Source organism: Oryx dammah, unplaced genomic scaffold (genome assembly GCF_014754425.2).
Source record: "Oryx dammah isolate SB20612 unplaced genomic scaffold, SCBI_Odam_1.1 HiC_scaffold_25, whole genome shotgun sequence".
NCBI classification, from domain to species: Eukaryota; Metazoa; Chordata; class Mammalia; order Artiodactyla; family Bovidae; genus Oryx; species Oryx dammah.
In genome coordinates this window covers 68,989,610-69,011,740 of record NW_024070209.1, presented here as the reverse complement: position 1 = coordinate 69,011,740, position 22,131 = coordinate 68,989,610, and the positions used below count along the sequence as shown (strand labels likewise).

At 41.8% G+C, this 22,131-nt stretch overlaps 1 long non-coding RNA gene across 1 annotated transcript; it reads left to right on the top strand.

The window, feature by feature from the left end:
• The first annotated feature begins 10,006 nt into the window (after nt 1-10,006).
• Nucleotides 10,007-20,601, top strand: LOC120851402. Its single transcript, XR_005718318.1, has 3 exons — nt 10,007-10,016; nt 16,612-16,621; nt 20,467-20,601. It is a non-coding gene; the product is annotated as an uncharacterized LOC120851402 (long non-coding RNA).
• Nucleotides 20,602-22,131: the final 1,530 nt, after the last annotated feature.

Genomic DNA, 22,131 nt, shown 5'->3' with positions numbered 1-22,131 from the left:
CTGTCAATTCTATGCCAATGATCTACAAGTCTATCTTAATGCCAATTCCATATTGATGGGATCACTGTAACTTTACAATCCAGTGAGTCTTAAGTTTCCAATTAGAGAGTCATTTCTTACATGGAAAACAAGAATATCTTTACAAGGAATAGGACAAGCACTAGCAAGTCCTGTACCTCCTCCTCCTGCTGCTGCTGCTAAGCTGCTTCAGTCGTGTCCGATTTTGTGCGACCCCACAGATGGCAGCCCAACAGGCTCCCCCGTCCCTGGGATTCTCCAGGCAAAAACACTGGAGTGGGTTGCCATTTCCTTCTCCAATGCATGAAAGTGAAAAGTGAAAGTGAAGTCGCTCAGTCATGCCCGACTCTTCAAGACCCCATGGACTGCAGCCTACAGTCTCCTCCATCCATGGGATTTTCCAGGCAAGAGTACTGGAGTGGGGTGCCATCACCTTCTCCGCCTACAATCATATATTTCTTCTAAAACTCACAAAGGCTTGAGGAGACCCTGCCCATATAAGCAATGAAGTGTATTACTTGGTTTAGAAGTGCTTTTCTTGATAAAGCTTTTCCCAAACATCCCAGACAGAATGATACCCTCTGACTTCTCATCTGTTCCAAAGAACTTAGTTCCTATGTTTAAAGAACTTAGTTCCTATGTTTAGAGTAGTGGCTAAAACCAAGATGGAACTATAGAGATCAAAATTTTGGCCTTGATTCTCCTCTGCTCTGGGTTTTTTAGTGTGTTACTACAGCTGATACAATTGGAGAAGGAAATGGCAACCCACTCCAGTATTCTTGCCTGGAGGATCACAGGGACGGGGGAGCCTGGTCTATGGAGTCACACAGAGTCTGACACAACTGAAGCCACTTAGCAGCAGCAGCACAGCTGATAAAACTGCCTTATGTCTTTCACTCTTGGACTCAAGACAACTACAGCAGATAAAGGCAAACTACTTTTCATGCCTTAACTTTACTCTCTTCAATACCTTTTGAATACCTATTCAGTCACTCTGTAGCTAGTATGTGGTTAGAGTCCAAAAGACATCATCATACAAAATACTATTTTTCATTGCAAGGCCTGATAAATTTTTGTTCAAATTGAGTACAAATATTTTTTCACATCCCAAAAGCCATTTTAAGCTGGCATAAAATGGCCTAAAAAAGTTTCTCAGAACTTTAAACAACTCAAAATGGGAATGAAATAATGGAAATTTCAATCCTAACCACAATCTGATCCTCTGGTATAGTGTTAATTTTTGAACAACAACTACTGTAAATGACTAACTTGTTTGACATGTCCTTGTATTAATCATGAGTACTTTAATTTAATATATATGTATGTGTATGTATATATATATATGCACATATAATACTATTAATATGTATTTTAAAGCATGCGGCAGGAAAAGTAAAATCATCTCCCTTCACATTACCTAAACTGTCATTTCCCAGAGGAAACTACTGATTAAAATTCGACTGCAGACTTCCCTGGTGGTCCAGTGGTAAAGAATCCAACTGCCAATGTAGGAGACACAGATTTGATCCCTAGTCCAAGAAGATTCCACATGCCACCGGAAAATTAGAGTCAGAGCTCTAGAATCAGAGCTCTATAGCCTGCGAGCTGCAACTACTAAGCCCTCATGCCACGATTACTGAAGCCCAGGTGTCCTAGAGTCTGTGCTCCACAACAAGAGAAGCCACCACCATAAGAAGCCCACATACCCAACGAGAAGCCCCTGCTCACTGGAACTAGAGAAAGCCATAAGCAGCAACAAAGACCCAGCACAGCCTAAACACAAACAAACAAAAAATTGATTGCTATTTGTAATATTTAAAAATTGTTATTTAGTAGCCTCTTAAAGTCTACTAACAAGTTCAGTTCAATCACTCAGTTGTGTCCGACTCTTTGTGACCCCATGGACTGCAGCACGCCAGGCCTCCCTGTCTATCATCAACTCCCGGAGCTTGCTTAAAATTCATGGGCATAGAGTCGATGATGCCATACAACCATTTCGTCCTTTGTTGTCCCCTTCTCCTCCTGCCTTCAATCTTGCCCAGAATCAGGGTCTTTTCCAATCAGGGTCTTTTTCTTCACATCAGGTGGCCAAAGTTTTGAACCTTCAGCTTCAGCATCAGTCCTTCCAATGAATATTCAGGACTGATTTCCTTTGGGATGGACTGGTTGGATCTCCTTTCAGTCCAAGGGACTCTCAAGAGCCTTCTCCAACACCACAGTTCAAAAGCATCAGTTCTTTGGCACTCAGCTTTCTTTATGGTGCAACTCTCACAACCATACATGACCACTGGAAAAACCATAGCTTTGATTAGAGGGACCTTGTCAGCAAAGTAATGGCTCTGCTTTTCAACATGCTGTCTAGATTTGTCAGAGCTTTTCTTCCAAGGAGCAAGTATCTTTTGATTTCATGGCTGCAGTCACCATCTGCAGTGATTTTGGAGCCCAAAAAATAAAGTCTGTCTCTGTGTCCACTGTTTCTCCATCTATTTCCCATGAAGTGATGGGACCAAATGCCATGATCTTTGCTTTCTGAATGCTGAGTTTTAAGCCAGTTTTCACTCTCCTCTTTCACTTTTCACCAGGGCTTCCCTGGTGGCTCAGTGGGTAAAGCGTCTGTCTACAATGCGGGAGACCCGGGTTCGATCCCTGGGTCGGGAAGATCCCCTGGCGAAGGAAATGGCAACCCACTCCAGTACTCTTGCCTGAAAAATCCCATGGACTGAGAAGCCTGGTAGGCTACAGTCCATGGGGTTGCAAAGAGTCGGACACGACTGAGCGACTTTCCTTCCTTCCTTCCTTTCACTTTCATCAAGAGGGTCATCAGTTCCTCTTCACTTTCTGCATATCTGAAGTTATTGATATTTCTCAAGGCAATTTTTATTTCAGCTTGTGCTTCATGCAGCCCAGCATTTCACATGATGTACTCTGCATGGAAGTTAAATAAGCAGGGTGACGACATACAGCCTTGACGTACTCCTTTCCCAGTTTTGAACCAGTCCGTTGTTCCGTGTCTGGTTCTAACTGTTGCTTCTTGACCTGCATACAGGTTTCTCAGGAGGCAGGTCAGGTGGTCTGATATTCCCATCTCTTGAAGAATTTTCCACAGTTTGTTGCGATCCACATAGTCAAAGGCTTTGGTGCAGTCAATAAATCAGAAGTAGGTGTTTTTCTGGAACTCTCTTGCTTTTTCTATGATCCAATGGATGTTGGCAATTTTATCTCTGGTTCCTCTGCCTTTTCTAAATCCAGTTTGAACATTTGGAAGTTCTTGGTTCACATACTGATGAAGCCTCGCTTGGAGAATTTTGAGCATGATTTTTCCAGGTAGATGGAGTCCTAGCATTTATTTCTGATTTCATCTCAAACCTCACTAAAATGAATAAAAGGACACTGGACTAAAGGAATAAAAAGGACAGTGGCCCACAAAGACAAAGAAAACAATATCAACAAAGTTCTTTGAAGATGAAAAGCAAGTCAACCAGTGTCTTTAAATCCTAAACTGGATTTCAGATTTGTCTACTTTCCCTAATTGAGAGGTATATCAAATTTGCTTTCTAGGACCTCATTCAACATAAATGATTGGCCAAAAATCTCCAGTCACTTGAGGAAATGAAAGTCAATAGATAACATATAAAACTGAGAACATACTAAGAGCCATAAATTGTATGTTAATATAAACAGAAGAGAAATAGAAGATAATCAAATTAAAGAAGTGGAAGTTTTACCCAACAGTGAGAACTCTAAGGTGAGTGGAGTAAACAAAGAACTACAGTTTTTCAACATAAACTTTGCAGTATTAGTTGATTTTTTAAAATAATATATATGTATTAATTTGACAAAAATTAAAATGTTTCTAAGAAGCCACTAAGTTATTTGTTTGCTTAAAAGAACTTTTAATTTCTATTTTACCCAATGTTTTTGCTCTTATTGTAGGAACACAGCTTCAAGTAGTTAACTAGAAGTTTTACATGTTTGTATCGCTCTTTGTGCACCTATATATCACTTGGAGAATTCCCAACTTCATTTCATAAAGTGAAAGTGAAGTCGCTCAGTCATATCCTACTCTTTGTGACCCGGTGGACTGTAGCCCACTAGGCTCCTCTGTCCATGGGATTTTCCAGGCAAGAATACTGGAATGGGTTGCCATTTCCTTCTCCAGGGGATATTCCCAACCCAGGGATTAAACCCAGGTCTCCCACATTGCAGGCAGATACTTTAACCTCTGAGCCACCAGGGAAGGCAATAGTGAGGTTCTTCATTTCATAAAGAAATATCTAAATCAGATGAATACCATGTTGTAGTCACACAAAAATATTTATCTATTGTAACCTCCCATCCAGCTGTAGACATAATGGTACTTATTTTATTGGTTCATAGAGCAAATTCTCTAGGCTGACTATTTTTAGATCTTCAGCAGGACCTGACTCACCTGTGTCAAGTGTTCACCATACACCACACTCTGAGCTAAAGCCTCTTCCTATGCATTATTACACTTAATCTAACAACAACTCTATGAGGTAGATGCTGTTATCCTCCATTTTACAGTTAAGGAAGCTCAGGCCTTAAGAGGTTAAATACTGCATCCAAAATTATCCAACTAGTAAACGAGGAGGTCAGTTTCATCAGACTTCAAAATTTATGGTGCTATCCACTACATTATTCTGCTTCTATTTCATAGCAAAATTGTTCTGCTGTGTATGTTTCCTGTTTCAGTGCTTTTGCACCAGACTAGGTGGGGTATCGTCAGCAAAGCAATAATTCCTTTCCCCACATATCGTCCATCTATACGCATAAGTGTTCTAAGAGAAAAAGCATCACTGTTTCTCCTTTGCTCCATGCCATTTCCCACTCAGTAAGACTGTGAAGACATTCACTCAAAAAGAGCCTTCAGCAAAAATGAGACAGTCTTCACAATTTAAACATTCCTTCTAAGGATGCTTTTAAGGCTATTCAGTGTAGCATTCAAGAATAGAGAACTCTTGGAACTGCATGACCAAGGTAAGTCATCCTACGTACAATGACGACAGAAGTGTAGGAATTTCACTCCCTGGAATATTTGATTTCTTCAGGATTTCAACGTGACAATACTGGCATCATAAAAGCACTATAGAAAAGCATCTTGGTGGAGAACACGGATGAAATTTCTGGCACACGCATCACCACGGTCCTCACATTCATAGCCACAAGACAACCCTCACACACCAATACACTCTTTGTTCTGCTTGTAGTCTTTGGAAAGAAACATTTCCTTGACAGCATTTGCAAGTCAGGTTTTGTTTTTCTCCTCCAGAATAATTTGTACTGCAGAAATTCTTCCATATGTCAAAGTTGGTCTCATCATTTTGGTTGGAGGAAGGAGGCAGGGAAGAAGACTATAGTTATGGAGATAGTTTAAACCAGAGAATATATAAATATTGCAATGCTATCCTCTTGGCATAATGCTCAAGAACTTTCTGTTCCTGCAGCCATCACCTCATTTCTAAAGTGTGATTCTGCACTAAACATCAGGTTCTGACATGAAAAATATGGCAGTACAGCTGAAATATAGCTTAATCTTCTGAATTTGGATAATACTAATACCTTAACTGTTATTGTACATTATACTTATGTTAGCTAATGGATTCTCATGACACCATGGGGATGCAGGCAGATGTATTACCCAGTTGTTTAAACTTGCATTGTCCTATAGATGGCTGTGTGCATTATGTGTCCTCTTAACCTGATTGTGGACTCCTTGAAGGGAGGATCTGGAATCCATTAAGGAACATTCATTGAGCAATGGTGATATGGTAATGGGAGATGACACCACATTATGAAATGACAATGGATCCCGCCTTAGCCTCTTTGGGCCTCAGATCTGGAAGATTCCAAGCACAGCAAGTACTTGGATGACCAGTCTCCATTCATGTGCAGAATGCAGAATGGGTTGAGCCACATCTCTGCACTCAGTCCCAGCTCCTTTGCAACTGCTTGAATAAGCAGGATTCCACAAGACACATGTAGCAGCCAACACAGCGGGTCGACCTTTTCTTTTTGTGTACAGTTCCCTGGCAGTCTAGTGGCTAGGATTTCACTGCTGCAGCCTGGGTTCAATACCTGGTTAGGGAAGACCTTCTTTCTTCCAGTGTCTGCACTCACAGGAGTCTTCCTCTTCCTGCTCAGATCAGAATTTTTTTTTGATCCCCTGGTGGCTCAGACAGTAAAGAATCTGCCTGCAATGCGGCAGACCCAGGTTTGATCCCTCAGTTGGGAAGATCCCATGGAGAGGGAAATGGCAACCCACTCCAGTATTCTTGCCTGGAAAATCCCACAGATGGAGGAGCCTGGCAGGCTACAGTCCACAGGCTTGCAAAGAGTCAAATACGACTAAGCTACTTCACTTTCACTTTCATAAGACACAGGTCTAGGTTCTGGGATGGAGGCTTTTTTTCCTATTTTCCCTCTAGGAGTCTCCAAATCTCTGCCACCTTGTAGGCTTAAATTCTGGGTTAATTACAATGTACTGTTAATCGTGTTGAGGATGGGGAGGTGAGAGGGTCAAACACAGAGTTGCACATAAATAATGAAGAGTAAGCAAACAAACAATTTTAATATAACATTCTCTACAATGGCCTCACTTCATTAACACTGTATAAACCTGTACATGCACAATTTTAAATGTTCCTGAGAGATGCTTTTCTAAAGTAAGCCATATCATTAAATGTCAAAAGGCAGCATCCAACAGGGATTCCAGTAGGACAGCAATCTTTGAAGCTGTCTGACCAGCCTGGAAACCTGTGAGGCCTGGGCTTCCTGATCCTTCCTAGATCCATGTTGACTGTTTCTGGTCTGAGGCTGCTGCCACTGCCCTATATGGCTCAGAGGCCTGCAATCTTGTTCAATAAGGCTACCATAATTCCAACAGCTGCTACACCCTTATGTACCTGCACCCTTACACCCCAAATCTTCACTCAATAATACTATCAATGGCACCACCTGGCTAGAACTATAGCTGACTGACTCCATCTCCTGTATAGTCTTAGCCAGTTACTCCACCAGAGCTCAAAGCTGCTGTAGCATTGTCTGCCAGATAATCATTTTATCCCTCACAGCCTACTCTTCCCTTACCTCACTTCCACAAAGCTATCATTGCGGGCAACTCCACTGCCATCACCGAGACCTTTTCCTGGCTAGTCAGTTGATTGCACACTAATGCTCAGATTCCCACAGGTATCATAGTTTACTCAGGACACGGTTTATTAACACAGTTTCACAGTTGACCTTCCTCTAGTGGTTCTCAGCCCTGGATATATTAGAACCACTTGGAGAGCTTTGAAAACATATTGATGCTTGGACCTCATGCCCAGAGAGGCTTTAATTGGTCTCAGGTAGGGCCCATGTATGGCTATGCTTTACAAGTGACTCTAATGTGCACCCAGGGTTGAGAACTACTGCTTTATTACCTTTATGTCTCTACCTATATGAGAGGCATGGGTGACGCTTATCAATTTAACAGGCCACATCAAACACAAGTTAATAGGATACTGATTCATCTTAACGGAGTATGTCAGCACATCTTAATATGTTTATAGCATTGAAGAGCTGTTCTTATAGTGCTCATAGTCTGAGTGCCCAGGGGATGCAAAGCTGGGTACGTCTTTCAACACTAGTTCCAGAGTCTCTACCATTCCCTGAACTCTGAGGTCTTAGCAGCTACAATTAAAAATCTATTTACATAGTTTGGGTCAACATGAAGCAAGAGATAACCCATGCATTCAATAATGCAATAAATTGTCTCCTTTCCATGATGATGATGAGGTGCTCTTTGCAGGCCAATATGTATTTAAGAATTGTCTTTTACTACCTGTTCTCAATGAATGGGGCATGTCATATGGGGTAGTATAAATAGTCAGAAATGAACTCACAGCACCTCTGTGAGGTTGCCTGACTCTGATCACTGTGGTAGCCCCACAATAAGACCTTGGCTGGAATGGAGAGGTGTCACTATACCACGAAGCCAGGCCCCCAGAGCAGGCTCACTGATTAACTATGTCTTCACTTTCAGTGAAATGGAATGTGGTACCATTTTATGGTAAAGAGCATAGGCCCTGAAGTCTCAGGTAATATGCCTCTGTCAGAATTCCAACTTCAACACTTTCTGGCTATGTAAACTGGAGGTGGTTACAGTAACCTAATCATAGAGTTCTTTAGAGGATTAAATGAAGTAATGCATGTAAGGCTACTTCAGTTCAGTTCAGTTCAGTCACTCAGTCGTGTCCGACTCTTTGCAACCCCATGGACTGCAGCACGCCAGGCCTCCCTGTCCATCACCAACTTCTGGATTTACCCAAACTCAGGTCCATTGAGTTGGTAATGCCATCCAACCATCTCATCCTCTGTCATCCCCTTCTCCTGCCACCTTCAATCTTTCCCAGCATCAAGGTCTTTACAAAGGAGTCACCTCTTTGCATCAGGTAGCCAAAGTATTGGAGTTTCAGCTTCAACATCAGTCCTTCCAATGAACACTCAGGACTGATCTCCTTTAGGATAGACTGGGTGGATCTCCTTGCAGTCCAAGGGACTCTCAAGAGCCTTCTCCAACACCACAGTTCAAAAGCATCAATTCTTCAGCGCTTAGCTTTCTTTATAGTCCAACTTTCACATCCATACATGACTACTAGAAAAACCGTAGCCTTAACTAGACAGACCTTTGTTGGTAAAGTAATGTCTGTGCTTTTTAATATGCTCTCTAGGTTGGTCACAGCTTTTCTTCCAAGGAGCAAGCATCTTTTAATTTCTTGGCTGTGGTCACCATCTGCAGTCTGCCACTATTTCCACTGTTTCCCCATCTATTTGCCACGAAGTGATGGGACCAGATGCCATGATCTTAGTTTTCTGAATGTTGAGCTTTAAGCCAACTTTTTCACTCTCCTCTTTCATCAAGAGGCTCTTTAGTTCTTCTTCACTTTCTGCCATAAGGGTGGTGTCATATGCATGCTGCTGCTGCTAAGTCGCTTCAGTCGTGTCCGACTCTGTGCAACACCATAGACAGCAGCCCACCAGGCTCCCCCGTCCCTGGGATTCTCCAGGCAAGAACACTGGAGTGGGTTGCCATGTCCTTCTCCAATGCATGAAAATGAAAAGTGCAAGTGAAGTTGCCCAGTCGTGCCTGAGGTTATTGATACTTCTCCCGGCAATCTTGATTCCAGCTTGTGCTTCATCCAGCCCAGCATTTTTCATGATGTACTCTGCATTGAAGGTAAATAAGCAGGGTGACAATATACAGCCTTGACGTATTCTTTTTCCTATTTGGAAAGTCTGTTGTTCCATGTCCAGTTCTAACTGTTGCTTCCTGACCTGCATACAGGTTTCTCAAGAGGCAGGTCAGGTGGTCTGGTATTCCCATCTCTTTCAGAATTTTCCAGTTTATTGTGATCCACCCAGTACTTTGGCCACCTGATATGAAGAGCTGAATCATTTGAAAAGACCCTGATGCTGGGAAAGATTGAGGGCAGGAGGAGAAGGGGACGACAGAGGATGAGATGGTTGGATGGCATCACCGACTCAATGGACATGGGTTTGGATGAACTCCGGGAGTTGGTGATGGACAGGGAGGCCTGGCATGCTGTGGTTCATGGGGTTGCAAAGAGTCAGATATGACTAAGTGACTGAACTGAATTGAGCACAGTTAAATGCTCTGGCATAGTCAATAAAGCAGAAATAGATGTTTTTCTGGAACTCTCTTGCTTTTCTGATGATCCAGCAGATATTGGCAATTTGATCTCTGGTTCCTCTGCCTTTTCTAAAACCAGCTTGAATATCTGGAAGTTCACAGTTCACATATTGTTGAAGCATGGATTGGAGAATTTTGAGCATTACTTTACTAGCATGTGAGACGAGTGCAATTGTGCGGTAGTTTGAACATTCTTTGGCATTGCCTTTCTTAGGGACTGGAATGAAAACTGACCTTTCCAGTCTTGTGGCCACTGCTGAGTTTTCCAAATTTGCTGGCATATTGAGTGCAGCACTTTCAAAGCATCATCTACGTAGCAAAGTGTCTATGTAAGTAAGTATGTCAAGGCTGTATATTATCACCCTGCTTATTTAACTTATATGCAGAGTACATAATGTGAAATGCTGGGCTGGATGAAGCACAAGCTGGAATCAAGACTGCCTTGAGAAATATCAATAACCTCAGATATGCAGATGACACCACCCTTCTGGCAGAAAGAGAAGAGGAACTGAGGAGCTTCTTGATGAAAGTGAAAGAGGAGAGTGAAAAAGTTGGCTTAAAATTCAACATTCAGAAAACTAAGATCATGGCATCTGGTCTCATCACTTCAGGACAAACAAATGGGGCAACAATGGAAACAGTAACAAACTTTATTTTCTTGGGCTCCAAAATTGCTGTGAATGGTGACTGCAGCCATGAAATCAAAAGATTCTTGCTCCTTGGAAGAAAAGCTATGACCAACCTAGACAGCATATTAAAAAGCAGAGACATTACTTTGCGAACAAAGGTCCATCTAATCAAAGCTATGGTGTTTCCAGTAGTCATGTATGAATGGGAGAGCTGGACCATAAGGAAAGCTGAGTGCTTAAGAACTGATGCTTTTGAACTGTGGTGTTGGAGAAGAGTCTTTAGAGTCCCTTGGACTGCAAGGAGATCCACCATGCTAAAGGAAATCAGTCCTGAATATTCACTGGAAGGACTGATGCTGAAGCTGAAGGTTCAAAACTTTGGCCACCTGATGTGAAGAACTGACTCATTGGAAGACCCTGATTCTGGGCAAGATTGAAGGCAGGAGGAGAAAGGGATGACAGAGGATGAGATGGTTGGATGGCATCACTGACTCAATGGACATGAGTTTGAGCAGGTTCTGGGAGTTGGTGATGGACAGGGAACCCTGGCGTGCTGCAGTCCATGGGGTCACAAAGAGTTGGACACAACTGAGTGACTAAACTGAGCTGAACTGATGTAAGTGACTCATTACTGTTTGCTAATAGTGCACTGAAAAATTTTCACTTTGCATAACTTTAGAAATCATTTAGGAAAACAAAAAACAGAGGACACTCTAAAGACATCCTAAACATGATTTTTTATTATTAATTGTTTAAACAATTTAGAAGTGGAAATACAGAGAGTCCTTGAGAAAGAAAAAAATGAAAGAAAATAATGTTTTCCTGTTCCTCACCCAACGCCTCCTTCTTGTAAATAGTGAAAAAAAAACTGTTTCTCCTGGATCCAACAGAAATAAACTCTTCTCATTCTCCCTCCTGATAAAAGACTGGAGGCAGGGCAGAAAGGAATAACCTGAATCAGACAATTCCCAAAGAATCTGAGCCAAGAGAATGGCCTTTGCTGTCCCACGTTATGATCTCAAGGGCTTGGCAAGCTCTTGAGACCTCTGCTGAACACTGCTTACACAGGCCATTGAGTTCTCCCAATGGCTACTGCAGCCAGGGCCATTAAGAAAAGTTGACTTTGCCCTTTAGACAGCAGAGTGAAGTTCTCTTTTGCTCCACAATGCACTTCCCTAAGTGTTTATGGGCCAGGGCAGCTAAGTCAGACTATAATGGTTCCAAAATGACTGTACCCAAACCTCCTAACATCCTTTGCTTTACTCACAGCTGAACAACACTGAGGCAAGAGAAATTCACTCTCATCTTTGGTAAATGAAAAAGATAAAAAATCAATAAAATAATTTCCAATCTGTTCTTTATAATTCAATGCCCCACTAATCAGAATGAGTCAGAAACAAACATATTAGCTCAAAAAAAAAAAAAGCTTTCAGAAATATCATTTGATCTAGTTGAATAAGCAATCATTATGCTTGAAATTCTCTGTGTCATATTTGCCATTATGCTTGAAATTCTCTGTGTCATATTTGCCAGTCAATAGAGCACACGGGATATGGACCATAGGGAAAGCTCCTTTCATATGGCACCAGCTTCCAAACTGCATCTTTAATTGCTATGAAGATCATCAAGCCATCCAGTGACTTCAGGGAAAAGCTTAATTCTCACCAAAACGAAGCAACAACTAGTTTGTAACAAAATAATACAGTTCCCTCTGGGACCCAGCTCCTCATTTGAGCTTCTTAAATTGGAAATTTAAGAATTCTTTATTTTACTAAAGATTTGAATCAAAGTATAGTTCTTGTTAGCCCCTGCCTTACAAGAAAAAAGGGTTACAAGAACGAAACCTAAACACAACCAGATAGTAGATCTACTTTGATGATATCAAGGTGCAAAAGCAGACTGGTCATGGGCTTATCTATAATTCCAATCAACATGGAAGTTCATGGCTTTTCATTAACAAAGTATAACAGAGTTTCTCAAACTGGGGCTTGTAGAGACAGCCTCAGGAATTCAAAGCTCTAAGAATTTTTTTCCCTTTGTTAGCGCCTGTTCAACAAAGTCTTTAAGGAACAGCCCCACACAGTCCCCAAGCTAACCTGACAAAGACAAGGGCATCGCCCTCAGGGGACAGGACAGTTACGTTGCCACAGGTTTGGGAGGATGCTTGGGCCCTTCATGTCCCACTTCAGAATTTCTCTGTTACCCACCTGGCTATAAGAATGCCATTTTATAGAGACCCCAATGCTGTCCAACTCACTGGATTAGTGTCTTTTGGATGTTACAGGCTACTCTCCTCCCAGGGCCAGTCCAGTCCCAGAGTGTCTCACCACCAAGCCTGTTCTAATTATAAGAAATATTTGGGGGGTGGAGGGGTTGCTGTTGTTGTTGCTATAGCTCCACCCCAAGAAACAATCTCAAAAGAAGCATTTTAACTACAAGCTACATGGCCTTGGGAAAATCACTAAATACCACAGAAGTTAGGCTAAACTTTAAGGAATGCAGGCTGTTATCTGCAAAGCACTAGATGTGTGCTCCTAAGCAAGTCAATTTACCAGCTATCAGCATCAAATCTGCATTTTAAGATTACCTAGTGTCATGTGCCCAGCTCCTGCCCAGCCAGATCATCTCTTCTAGCACATCACCCATGTCCCACTGTTGTGAGTACTGGCTGCTAATGCTCACAGCTGCCCCTCCTCTTTGAAGAACTGTCCTTGGCCCATCTCCACTAGCCACAGAATGGTTGACATGGGGTGCAAAGGAATGGCCCCTTTGCCTCAAGATGGGACCACCTTTGTGGTGCCATTTCTACTCCAGAATATCCCACAGGATCAAGCTGAAGCAGAGCTCTAGCTGAGACCACATCCTTACATTTTTTTCCTCCTCCTATGTCCTGCTTCCCTTACTCTCCTTCTCAAGAGAGCATTCTCTCAATAAAGCTCATACACTAGCATCCCCAAACCCCAGCCCAGGCTTTGCTTCTAGGGAACCTGACACAAATAGGTGAGCTGTGAGGAAAACGGATTGGAGCAGATGAAGAGTGACGACACAGAAACAAGATAGGAGGCTGCTGCAACAATCAGTTAGTCAATGCTGGTTCTTTTCTGTTCTGTTCAGAAATTCCATTACCCTATGGGTCGGATCCTGCTGGTAATCATAACAAGCTCATTAACTCTGTTCCATATGTTAGAACAAACATAGGTCAAACTGGCACAGTGAGTTATTTAATCCATTGGGACTGATAGTCAGAGAAATAACAAACAGAGCAAAACCTGAAACATCTACTTTAAAAGTAACCAGACTAGAAAAACAGATCATCTCCCAGTTCTTCAATGGAAATTTAAAATAACATCTGCTGGGGATACAATGACAGGTCTCTTGACTTAGTTTGCTACTGATTACTCACAGATTATCCAGGAACAATTTGCAACCCTGAGTCATCCACCCTCTGCACTGAGCAGTTTCCCTTGGAGTCAACGTGTTATTGTATAGCACAGGGAATTCTACTCACTATTCTGTAATAATCTATATGGGTAAAGAATCTGAAAAAGAATGATGATATCAAAGTGTAAAAGCAGACTGGTCATGGGTTTATCTATAATTCCAATCAACACAGAAGTTCATGGCTTTTCATTAACAAAGTATAACAGAGTTTCTCAAACTGGGGCTTATAGAGACATCCTCAGGAATTCAAAGCTCTAAGAATTTTTTTTCTATTTCCATTTTTTATGATAACCTTTACATATCAATCTAAGTTTATTCTGTATCTCATGGATGGCCACTGATAACTGAATACTGTCATGAGATTTCAATGTTAGTGTCATAACTGGGTATTGACATACTGATACCACGTGATAACCCAGAACTACAAGTGCTTAACTTTTAGTAAAGGATCTCTCAAACTGGAAATATGCAGATGTATTCTCAAGAGGCTATGAATTTTCATATTTGAGAAACACTGTAAAATAAATTTATCTCTAAAGATTCCAATTGCCAACATGATAGCAAGTGGTCAAAATGAGGAGCTGGTGTTCTGACTGCCCTGCCATCAATCACAGAACAGAGACAGATAACCTAGCCAGGTGGGGTGAAGGCACACCTGTGAAAACTCAAGTGACATCAAGTGTTCGTATTCCAGAGTTGTGGGTTAGTTACTGTTCCTGTTATTGTTTACCTCTAATTAAAAACCAAACCAATTATTAAAGCAGTGACAGTAAAGTTGTTCCAATCTGAGGACAGGGTCTACTTTTACCTCAGAACCCAACTTCTGGGCTCTTAGGAGATGCTCACTAAACATTCAACAAAAGAATAATTATGCATTAAGCCACAGAAGTGGTCCCTCTATTACAGGCTAATGAAAACATGCCTGGATTATAAATGCTTATTTGACTGATCTAAAAACAGTCTGCATTCATAGATGCTTTAACTAGAAAGAAAAGCAACAAAGTTATTACTGTACCAGTCATGAGAGTGATTACCTCTAGAGGGAGGAAAGAAGGGGGCTGAGATCAGAGTGGAGGACATAAAAAACTTCTGGGATGGTGGGTAATGTTTCTATTGCTAGATGACACATGGGTGTTTTATACTATTCAGTATACTATAAATTTGCATTTCTGCAACAACAGTGAAGCACTACGCTCTCCAAAGAAATGCAAATCAATGCAACCACTGTTACGGGAGAGAAAGAGTACTAGGTCTAAATTCCAAAGCCCTAATTTGAATCTCAGGTTTGCAACTTATCAGTTGAGTAACCTTGAAAGTGAAAGTGAAAAGTGAAAGTTGCTCAGTCGCGTCCAACTCTTTTTGATCCCATGGACTGTATAGTCCATGGAATTCTCCAGGCCAAAATACTGGAATGGCTAGCCTTTCCTTTCTCCAGGGGATCTTCCCAACACAGGGTTCAGACCCAGGTCTCCTGCATTGCAGGTGGATTCTTTACCAGTTGAGCCAGAAGGGAAGCCCAAGAATACTAGAGTGGGAGTAACCTTGGTAAATCCCATAACCCTAAGCCTCAGTTTTCCTATATGTAAAATGTAGATATCACAAGGTACAATGATTCTTGAGATAATACATGTGAAAATGCTTTGTTCATTGTAGAGCAATGAACAAATGAAAGCATTTTTATAATGAAAGCATTATAAAAGTGTAAACTTGAAGCTCAGTTGGTAAAGAATCCGCCTGCAATGAAGGAGACTCCGGTTCAATTCCTGGGTCAGGAAGATCCGCTGGAGAAGGGATAGGCTACCCACTCCAGTATTCTCAGGCTTCCCCTGTGGCTCAGCTGGTAAAGAGTAACCTGCAATGTGGGAGACCTGGGTTTGATCCCTGGGTTGGGAAGATCCCCTGGAGAAGGGAAAGGCTACCCACTCCGGCATTCTGGCCTAGAGAATTCTATGGATTCTATAGTCGATGGGGTCACAAAGAGTCAGACACGACTGAGCGACTTAAAAAAAAAACTCTTGGTTGATATTATTTGGAATTGTGTGAGACATTATCAATTGTGTGAGACATTATCTAAGAAAATGAGGGTCTGGGGCCCACCTGCCACTAAATGAGCTCATTGGTTTTGTGTCCTGCAAAAAGCACTTCCACGTTCTCACTGGTCCTGGGCCTGCCTCCTCTCTGGCTTCCTCCCTCTGACACAGACCTTGAGCTCATGCTCTACTATGCCCTTCCACTCCCCTCAATTGTGTGTCATGCATTCTCTGAACCCTGTGCCTTCCCACATACTGCTTCTCCTGTATGGAATTCTTTATTCCCCTGGCCCACTCTTTCAGTTTATCACTCAATCCATTCATTCAACAAATAGTTACTGAGTACCTACTATGGGGCAGGTACCAAGGATAAGTTGCTACCCTCATGAAGCTTACATTCTGATGATGGCTAACTCCTACTTTCCCCTCTGTGGCTCAACTCAAGTATCACCACTAGCTCTAGGATTCTTTCCCAAATGTCCTCTACACATTAACTTTCCATAACCACCAGTCAACAATCCCCACTGAGTTGTTACTATACTTCTTTGCCCTCACAGAAGTCCCTGCATGCAAATATTAATCTGTCTTGCCTATTCATGTAGACCATGATCTCTTGAGTATAGAGAAAAGCACATGATAATAATTAACAGCTGTGCACCAAGTGCTTAATACATGGCTGGCACAATTCTAAGTACTTTTACATATTAATGTATTTAATTCTCACAAAAACTATATGAGGTGAGCATTATTATTGATCCAGTTTGAAGGTGAAGAGACTGAGGCACAAGGAGGTAAAGTTCCTTGCCCAAAGCCACAGAGCTGGTAAGCAGTGGAAGCATAACTAGAATTGCTGACATTCCCACACCTGGTCACTATACTCCCACAGCCTCATAGTTAGGAGACACTATAGATGTTTGGGGGCAGAGGAAAAGCAAAGAGAGGGTAGAAAGGAAAGCCATTCACTCAGCAAATAATAGGATAAGGAGACATTTTTTATCAGGTACTTGTAGCTGGAATGAGCCTAAAAGAAGGAGAGGTTTCTCTCTAAATTTCTGCATCTATTCCTATTTCCTCTATCCCTTCACTCCCTTAAACTTAAGCTACCTTGGGATTATCCAATCAATTAGAATATGCTTTAATTAATGGCACTGTTCAAGCTGGTCTGTGTTCTTTCAAGCCCAAAAGACAACTTCATGAACCAGGGGATTGACGACTCAAGGATTGCAGTCCTTCCTGTCAGTCAACCCCAGATCCTCATGGTGTGAAACACAGCTGGGGATGCAATATGAAGACAGGTTTTCAAGGCTGAATTGGGCCCCAGAGATCTCCTGATCCAGCAGCAACAAACTCAAAGGCCTGTGAAGGAGAGCAGCTAAGAGAACTGTGGAAGTAGGCAAGGTATGGGACAGCAGGTGTGAAGTGGCCTGTATAGGAATCAAGCACAACAAACACTGCAAAGTGATTTTGCTTTTTATAACTTTGTGTAGAACTTCTGGTTAAACATAGCACATTGAAACCATGCATTTATCTCTACTTCCTCCTCCAACACTAGTAATATGACAATGAAAGGATTTAAGTGTGAATCTGAAAGGACAAAGAGGGAAAACAGGACGACGGCAGTCAAAAGATATCAGCAAGGCTTTGGAAAATGGAAGTGATAGCTGACTTAATAATAATACACAGAAAGCTGAAATTATAATACACTTATAATACACAGAAAGCTGAAATTAAGCAAAGCTGAGAATTAAGCATGAAGAAAGTGAAGTCATTAAGAAGCAAACCAATCTATCCCTCAGAACCACACAAAAGCTCTGAATTTGCAGGAAACAAAACTCAAATGACTGGGGCAAGGGATGGGGATGAAAACAAGATTAAGAGCTGCAGAGAGGCCCACTCAAGTACCCAAGTGATTACAATTCTCTACTGTGGTAGAAGACTAGAGGTTTTGCCAGTTCTCTTTTGAGCACATAAGACTTATCAGAAAATAAAAATTAGGTACCTCTGTGAAAACAGTAGCATTAAGTAAAATTATATATACAGAGGAGGGAGACCCAAAATAGAAGTTTTACATATCTTTCTTTAAATTTATTCCTAACACAGGGTGTATTGAAAGCAGTATTTTTTTAATTTCCATTTTCTAATCACTTGTTGCTATTCACCACTGACCTTGTATCCAGTGACCTTACCAATTTCATCTAATAATTCAAATTCCACATCTGTGGGATCTTCTGAACTTTGTGTGTACAATCATATCTTCTACAAATAATGAGAGTTTTATTTCTTCCTTTCCATTCATTTTGTTTTTCTCCTTATTTCCCTGGCTAGTACTTTCAGTACAATGTAAGACCGAAGTGGCACTGGGGACATCACTCTCTCCTGCCTGATCTTTCAGGAAATTTTTCAAAATTTCACATTATGTTTACTATAGCCTTTACTGCAGCAGCAGCAGCAAGGAAGTTTCCCTTCACACTTCATTAGCTAAGAGTTTGGAGGGATTTTTTTTTATCATGAATGAATGTTAAATTTTATCAAATGTACTTAATCTACTAAACTCATCATATGATTTTTCTCCATTATTGTGTTAATTTAGTAAATTGCATTGACTAATTTCTTAATGTCAAACCAACTTTGATTTCCTACATAAATCCAACTTGGTCATGATGTATTATCTTTTCTTTATGTTGTTGAACCAGTTTGCTAATATTTTGTCAGAATTTTTGTATCATTATCCAAGAGTGATTTACCTATAATTTTCCTTTCTTGCAATGGACCTTAATAACTTTGTAAAATGGAGACAACTCACCATAATGTATAGTGTTGTTCTGAGAATTAAATGAGAAACCAATGTGAAATCCTTTAGCCCATATCCTGGTACACAGTAGATATTCAACAAATATTTATTGAAAGACCAGAATAAACTCCAGCTGTAAATACTTAAAACTTGAGAATAAAATGTATACAAAACACTTCAAAGAATAAATCAATAAAAATAACAAAGGCTTCATACATAAAACCAGTAAAACCAGTAGGGTTTGATACATAACAATCTAATTTCTAGAGCCTCAATTGATATTCAGACTCTTACTCAAAATCTAGAGCCCAGTGAAGACAAACTCCAAACCAGGAAGAATAGGAGAGAAGGACTAAAATTCCTATCATACCCACTTTTTCACTCTCCAGCAGTAATTTCCAATTCCACCATCTTCATAAAAATGGACTAAAGAGGGGGGCAGTCCTAAGATGGCAGAAGAGTAGGACGGGGAGACCACTTTCTCCCCCACAAATTCATTGAAAGAACATTTGAAAGCTGAGCAAATTCTACAAAATAACTTCTGAATGCTGGCAGAGGACATCAGGCACCCAGAAAGGCAGCCCATTGTCTTCAAAAGGAGGTAGGACAAAATATAAAAGATAAAAAGAGAGACAAAAGAGGTAGGGATCAGAAGTTTCCAAACACCAGGAAACACTCTCACCTGCGGATCTGTGGCAAGTCTTGGAATCTCAGAGGGCAACATAACTGGGAGGAAAAATAAATAAATAAATAAATAAAACCCACAGATTACGTGCCTAACGGCAACTCCCAGCAGAGAAGCAGCCCAGATGCTTGCATCTGGCACTTGCAAGCAGGAGCTGGACAGGGAGGCGCTGGCTGCATTGCTTAGGGTAAGGACTGGGGCCTGAATGCCCCGAGGCCAATCTGAGGGAACTAACGTGAGATAGTAACCCAGACTGTGGGATAGCCAGAGAGAGAGAGAGAGAAAGAGAGAGAGAGAACTATCCCATGAAAAGCCCTAACCTAAGACACTGCCAGGCCCACTCACAGAACAAAGGACTAAGCAGAGCTAGCTGGCTGCAGACCGGCCCATCCCCCACCAGAGACAGGCAGGCGAGGGCAGCCAGAGCCAGCAAGGAGGCAATCACAGCCCCAGAGAGGCATCCTCTACCAAACTGCAAGCAGGCTTCATTGCTAACCAAGACTTCTCGGGATTCTGGATGGCTGACATCCGCCGGGAGGGTTGCAGCCAGAGATCAGCTCCCCAGAAGAGACACACGGCACACCTGAGAAGGTGCGCCTGCTGTACACCCAGAAAACCGAGCAGCTGGGATGGAGGAGGCGATAAGACGCACCCCCTACCTGGGGGTGACTGCACCTGCCAGATACCTGCTCAGACCTGGGAAGAGCACAAAACGCAGGCCCACTGAGTCTGTGCCTTTGTGGAATGCCCGAGAACCTGAACCTGAGCGGCTTAGACCTGGAAAGTGTGCACAACCCAGGGCCCGCCTCAGATAGTTCCCAGCAGAGCAACCTAGAGCCTGAGAAGTGTAGACCATGAAAGCACACACACCGTGAGCAACGGCAAACCCAGTGCAGCCGAGATACTGCGAGCACTCCCCACACACGCCAGTGATATTTGTTTGCAGTGTTCCTCCCTTTGCACAGCACGACTGAACAAGTGAGCCTAAAAAAGTGACCACCATTGCCCCATTGTGTCAGGGCAGAAATGAGACACTGAAGAGACCAGCAACAGAAGAAGCTAAAATAAACAGAGGGAACCGCTTTGGAAGTGACAGGTGCAACAGATTAAAATGTTGTAGTTAGCACTGACTACATAAGAAGAGGCCTGTAGATTTTGAGAAGTATAAGCTGGATCAAGGAACTATCTGAAAATGAACTAACCCCATACTGTCCACAACAGCGCCAGAGAAACTCCTAGATATATTTGTACTATTATCATTTTTAAAATTTTTTTATTTTTAAGTTCTCTATTACTCCTTTAATTTTCATTTTTTAGCCCACTATTACCTTGCAAAAAAAAAGACCCTATTTTTAAAGCAAACTTCATATATATATTTTCTAATTTTTGTGACTTTATTTTGTTCTTTTAATATTGTATTTTTGAGACTCTAACCTCTACTCTAAATTTTTAATCTTTGCTTTTTGGTATTTGTTATCAATTTTGTACCTTTAAGAACCTAATCTTAGTATCCATTTTTACTTGGGAGTGAGATTACTGGCTTGACTGCTCTGTCCCCCTTTTGACTCTCCTTCTTCTCCACCAAGTCACATCTATCTCCTCCCTCCCCCTTCTCTTCTCTACCCAACTCTGTGAATCTCTGTGTTCCAAGCTGTGGAGAACACTTAGGGAACTGATTACTGGCTGGATCTCTCTCTCCTTTTGATTCCCCCTTTTCTCCTCCTGGCCACCTCTGTCTCCTTCCTCCTTCTTCTCTTCTCTGTGTAACTCCGTGAACATCTCTGAGGGGTCCAGACTGTGGAGAGCACAGAGGGAAGTGATTACTGGCTAGCTTTCTCTCTCCCTTTTTGATTCCCCCTCTTCTCCTCCTGGTCACCTCTATCTCCTTCCTCCCTCTTCTCTTCCTCATGTATAACTCTGTGAACCTCTCTGGATGTCCCTCCCTGTGGAGAAACTTTTCATCATTAACCTAGATGTTTTATCATCAGTGCTGTATAGATGGAGAAGTCTTGAGGCTACTGTAAGAATAAGACTGAAAACCAGAGGCAGGAGGCTTAAGTCCAAAACCTAAGAACACCAGAGAACTCCTGACTCCAGGGAACATTAATCGATAAGAGCTCATCAAAAGCCTCCATACCTACACTGAAACCAAGCACCACCCAAGAGTCAACAAGTTCCAGAGCAAGACATACCATGCAAATTCTCCAGCAACACAAGAACATAACCCTGAGCTTCAATATACAGGCTGCCCAAAGTCACACCAAACCCACTAACATCTCAAAACTTACTCCAGAGAGAAGAAATCCAGCTCCACCCACCAGAACACCAACACAAGCTTCCCTAACCAGGAAACCTTGACAAGCCACCCATCCAAACACACCCACAGCGAGGAACCTCCACAATAAAGAGAAACCACAAACTGCCAGAATACGGAAAGGCCACCCCAAACACAGCAATATAAACAAGATGAAAAGGCAGAGAAATACTCAGCAGGTAAAGGAACAGGATAAATGCCCACGAAACCAAAGAGAAAGAGATAGGGAATCCACCTGATAAAGAATTCAGAACAAAGATAGTGAAAATGATCCAAAATACTGAAAACAAAATGGAGTTACAGATAACTAGCCTGGAGACAAGGATTGAGAAGATCCAAGAAATGTTTAACAAGGACCTAGAAGAAATAAAAAAGAGTCAATATAAAATGAATAATGCAATAAATGAGATCAAAAACACTCTGGAGGGAACCAACAGTAGAATAACGGAGGCAGAAGATAGGATAAGTGAGGTAGAAGATAGAATGGTGGAAATGAATGAAGCAGAGAGGA